The sequence below is a fragment of the Thrips palmi genome, unplaced genomic scaffold, assembly GCF_012932325.1.
Source record: "Thrips palmi isolate BJ-2018 unplaced genomic scaffold, TpBJ-2018v1 HiC_scaffold_11, whole genome shotgun sequence".
NCBI lineage: Eukaryota > Metazoa > Arthropoda > Insecta > Thysanoptera > Thripidae > Thrips > Thrips palmi.
Genome location: NW_023144622.1, coordinates 9,029,222 through 9,035,061, shown reverse-complemented (window position 1 = coordinate 9,035,061; position 5,840 = coordinate 9,029,222).

The following is a 5,840-nucleotide window of genomic DNA, read 5'->3' as shown; positions in this document are numbered from 1 at the left end:
TTAAAAAGTGTTGCCTGAAATTTATTAAAATTCAACTGAAATTCGTTAGATTTGTACACTAAAATGCACAGTGATTTTCCCTTGAGCATGCCCTAGAAATATTGGTCACAGGAAGTTCATTTTGTGGTCAAAATTCAACCACCATTAGATGAATTTATTCCCAATGTTGGGGGCCCCAACTCCTATTAGTTGCGGAGTTGTGGAGGTTTATGGAAGTTACTTGAAATTTTAGTCCCGGTGCTGCAATCTAGCGGTCAGTTTTCAAAACTCAAACCCCATTTTGTGCACCGAACCAAACTCAAAAGTGTACTCACAGCAAACTGGAAAGCAGCACCATGCCAGCACAAGCAGCAGTGCCCTCGTCCACATGGCAAAGTGGTCGGCTACAGACTGACTCCCTCTGGAACATAAGGCATTGCGGGATAGCGCTGGCTGGCCGTATCATGCCGTCACGTGCTTGCTGCCGGCCTCTTTATCGTTCTTCCCACGCACTCCCAGTCGACCGGGCTAACAGGAAAGTAAGGCGTTTCTTTCCACTCTGGTAATCAAGTGTGGAACTCTCCAGTTCTGTGAGAGGAAACAAGCGTGGAAAATATCGCGAGCAACACCTACCGCACGGATTTTGGAAATGAGGTACTTTAAGCCCAGTTATCGGTGGTGAAACTCAATCTGTGGTGTCTCAAAAGTATACCGCAGCTGCGGCTGTGGTGTAAATTTGACCCCAAATTTCTGCGTCGTCTTAAACGCAATTGACGGATATTCCTAGTTTTGCGAGACTGTGTTACAGTTACTGCAGTTTAAGTGACACTCGAAGAGAGTACCATGGATAAGATGTTCTTCCATGCCCTCATGAAAGCAGCGGCATTGAAATAGTGTCACATTCTTGGATTCTCAGCGACGAGTGGCACTTGGCAAAGGCAGAAAGACATTTGCACACTAAATGTTGTGTACAAATTTTGTACGAGACATCACAGTTTTTTGTGCACACGAACTATTCGTACGAATCTGTTCAAAATTTTGCACAATTTTGTGCAAAAATGGTGAAAACTGTGCAGTTTTTCGTACGAAAATTGTACGAAAATTTTGTGTGCACAAAAAACTGTGATATATCGTGCAAAATCGTACGTAACATTCAGTAGGTTTTAATTGCCAGGGAACTCCCTCCTGGAGCGAAATAGCGACACTCTTCGCCATTTCATTGCACAGTACAAAGTAACTCGTAACATTTCTGGTTGAGGGGAAGTCGACCCCCGTGGGTCATGCATGACAGCTCTAGCCGCAATGCATGGAAATCATGGCAATAATGGATGGGGTCGCGGGCCATCACGCTCGCTAGCTGCTCGTCGCGACCACCGTATGCCGCCGCGCCCGGTCGACCCTGACCCTGAGAGCAGCTTCGGAACCGGACAACGATGGCCGCTGGTGTCGCGTTTGTCAAGCTGCTGGTGTCCGCGGGGGCGTTCTTCCCGCTGTACTTTTCGCCCAGCGAGCAGTCCTTCAAAGCATGGGGCTTCTGGGTGGCGTACCCGTACTCGCTCGCCACAGCATTCCACTTGGTGGCGATTTTCACCGGCGAGCACGGCGAGATTGTGTCCTTCCTGGTGGCGATGGTGACCGTGAGCGAGATGTTGGTGATGCTGCAGCGGTGCTGGCGGCGCCGCCGTTTCGTCCTGCTCGCCAAGTGCGTGTCCCTGTACTGCCGGCGCTACCCGCTGTCGGCGGACGGCTGGCGGCTGCTGCATGCCGTTACCGCCCTCGGCGTGGCCATCGTCGTCTACTGCGAAGTCCTGGACGTGATGGACTTCTACGCGTACGGACGCATCCAGTCCTGGGACGCCATCCTGATGGCAACCATCGAGTCGATACGGATTTCTTTCGATATCGTTAACCTGGTGTTCCCTCTGGTGTTGGTGGCGGCGCTGTCCAGAGACCTCAGGCGTGACGTCGTCCACGCGGTCGCTGCGACGCGCGACAGGTGCTGCAAGACCGTACCCAGGTGACACTCTGAAAAGCCTACGAAGCATTTGCTTCATAACTGCTAAGAAAATGAAGGGATTGTAGAATCGCTTCGTATTGTGAAGAAATGCTTTGTATTACGAAGGATTTTGCTTCATAATACGAAGCATTTCTTCGTACATTTTACAATGCCTTCATTTTCTTCGTAATACGAAGCGATTCTTCGTAGAGTTTTTACTGTAGAGTTGCCACGGATATCAGCGGCGCAAGTTTAAGTACCCCGCTAGTACCACACGTAAATACCTGTCTGCTCAATACACACTTTGCATGCTTGCAAGCACACACTTACAAACGCACTTGGCCACGTGCACACCTACAATTGCATACTTTGCAAGTAGACGCACTTACATACACTGTAAAAAGTGATCGGAATTTTACCATACAGTGGTCTAGCAAAATTCCTATACATGTATAGGAAATACCAATATTCCGATACATGCATAGGATTTTTCCGATTTGTATTGGTTTTTTGCTAGACGAACCGAAAATGTATAGGAAAATTCCTATACATGTATAGCAACTGCCATAAGTCCTATCCATGTATAGGAATTTTGCAATACGTGTATAGCAATAGGGCCAACTGATCAGGGGAGCTTTGTTAGAAACAGTTAAAACTACGATTGAAATCCTTGTGACCTGTACAAATATTGGTAATCAGTGCGAGTAATAATTCACTTGTGACAAAAGTCGCGAAGCTCCTTCTTTGCCTATAATCCGGATTATCCGCTAGATGGCGCTAGTGTCGTTTTCACGGACTTACTTCTCGGTGGGTGCTACGGTTGGGAATTTCGTTGGGTGACGAGGCAGGCGCTCTCCCGACATAGAAGGAAGTCGGACATCGTTCAGACCTTACCCACAATTTTTGACCAAGACTAGTCCTCGCTCTTTTGAAGAGGATAGTTGGAGGCGACGGACTTCGCCATATTGGTGAACCGGTTCACCGGACGACAGGCATTAGGACTAACCGGCGAGAACCTTCGCGTACAATATCTGCCACGATTCAGTTTTGCGGCCTGCATAATTTGCATTTTTTTCCCTCAATCGGAGAAATTCTATACATGCATTGCAATTCTGCTATACCGATGTATAGGAAAAATCCTGTACAACAGATAGGACAACGCCTATACACGTATGGTCATAATGCCATACCGATGTATAGGAAAATTGCCATACAAGTGTGTGGTAATATTCCTATACATGTATATGTGAATTGTTTCATATACATGTATAGGAATTTGACTACAAAATTTTTTTTACAGTGTAGGCATGCTTGGCGCCGTACTCCATGATAAGCACAGGCACTTGTGTGTACTTGCCAAGCATGAATTCGTAGGTGTGTGGTTGGCCCAGCATGCATTAAGCGTGTACTAAGTAGACAGTTACGTTTGTAGCGGAGGGCGCGCCGGCGTCGCCCCTGCCCTGCCCTCGCGTCACCACACACTGATATCATGCGGGCGGCTGTGAGGGTCGGGTTGCCCGAGCGGCGTATCGGCTCCACTCGCAGCTATTTACTCACGAAGTGCGTAGCACGCGTCGCGCAGTGCCTTCCCCCTCCCGCCAAGAGACGCCGCTAGCACGCACCGCGCAGCTGACCCCCGCACCCCATCCCCTGCCGCAGCAGCCTCCACACACACACACACACACACACACACACACACACACACACACACACTTGAACCATGAGTGCGTAGAACGCATAGTGCAGCGGCCCCCCGAACCCCTGTCCCTCCCGAGAAGCGGCGCGTCGGCTGCGCACGCCACTGTTGCTTGTATTTAGGATCGGGTGGCGAAGGCCAAAAATATTTGGCGATTTGGTTCCCAGGCGCACGGAGTGGCGAGAAATACGAGTCCGCCGCCACTGCCTCTGCGACTTCTACAGGGCGATAAACGCCTTGAACTGGCCGGCAGCGTTTTTCCGGTTCATGTTCTACGCGTACAGAGCTTGCCTCAACTTGGCGTACGGTATCAACGTGCTGCAGACCAAAGCCGCGCCGCTCCCCGCCTCCGCGGCCGTCCTGTTTGCAGTGCTGCTGATCCTGCAGCTGGCCGTGCTGTCCGGCGTGGCGGCTTGGGCGGAAATGACGGTGCGTATCTTCAGGCGCGGAGCTAGAGGCAGCTCGAGGAAGTACAGTGGGCCAGAAGACCGGTGGCGGCGGTTTAAATCCCGGACGGGTTTTGACGAGGGGGTATGCGCTCTCTGAACCTGTGTACCGACTATTACGCTATTACGCTCTATTACGACACAAATCAATCGGAATTTAGCTAAAACGGCCTGAAACACACCAAAATTGATAAAATTTTGACAATTTCGGCTATTACGCGACTATTACGCGTATTATTACGCGTGCTACTACAGATAGAGTGAACCGACTATTACACGAGTGCATTCCCCCTCGGGTTTTGAGCTCCATAGAGTCGCAAAATGGGACTCAAGCCGAATCATTGGATTGCTCTCCGAACGAGGAATCCATTCGCTGGGCCACACATTTGGTTTGAGTCCTGTTCAGCGACTGTGGAATTTAAAACGCGTCTGGAGTTTAAATCCCCGTCAGGAAGCGTCTTTGCTTCGCTGATGCTTCTGCTAATGCATCTCGTTTGTTGGCAGATAACATCACTTAACCGATATGCCGAGGACATGTTGATCCATCCACAATGCCGACACGCTACAGAAAAAAACACGCGTCGAGAAGTAAGTGATGGTTCTTAGAATGAGCGCAGACTTTTCTGACTTTCTTTAACAAAAAGAAGATCTCGAAAAACAGTTTGGACAGTCGCGTGCGTGGATTTGGCTTTTTAAATGCGGATTTGGAGGTTCAATAAGCATTTTTCTAAGGTATCAAGCTGTTCTGATTAGAAATACATCGTATTTTCCACATGTTGCGTTGCATTTTTATTTCGCAGAAAGTCAGTTTTTCAACCCGTAAAATAACAACTCTAGTACGAAAATTCGAAATTCTTAGCTTGAAAAGGAAACGTGTTCTCAACTTGCAGCGAGGACAGGAATGGTCTGTCCATGAGGAGTATTTCTTCACCTAAGAAAGACCATACTTGTTCCTTACGTATCCCCTCAGTTCAGGGTTATATCTCGCCGAGAAACCACTCACTGCCCTTCCCTGTCCTTTGAACAGGTGATTCATTTCGTTTACGACAACAACCATGAAAGGTGCGACTACTTGGATCTCAATGAACTGAAAGGCGTAAGTTAGAGATAACTATCAGAAAAAACGATGGGTCTCGCTAGCTTTCTCTTTGCCCATCTCGATAGAGGAATCTACTTCAAAATTGCAATTGCGAGGGCACTCGACATGCCCATTTCATGCAGTTCATTGATGTCGTCTTTTGTTTGTTGCAGGCCATCAATGCTATTATTAAATACGTTTTCGTCATAATTCAATTCGACACGGTGAAGAATTTAGACGACCAAGTATTATAATCAGTAACTGATTGTAAACTGTTCATAGTTTCATAAAAAAACGTACGATTTTGAGTGCAAGAAATTGAATTGAAAGAGAGAGGGTCTCACAGAGAATCATTTTGGTTCACGCTAAATAATGTGACACTGTCTCACTCTTGGGTTTACTGTGTACTACAATGAAACCATAAAGGTCAGGTAACATCTCCAGAGTGTTTTTTTTTTTAAATTATATCTTCTTATTCAATCTTGTCAAGTTATAAACACACAAAATGTTTTTTTATAAATTTTGAACGAGACATCACAGTTTTTTTGTGCACACGAACTTTTCGTACAAATTTGTACGAAATTTTGCACAAAATGGGGACTTTTGTACAGTTTTTCGCACAAAAATTGTACGAAAAATTCGTGT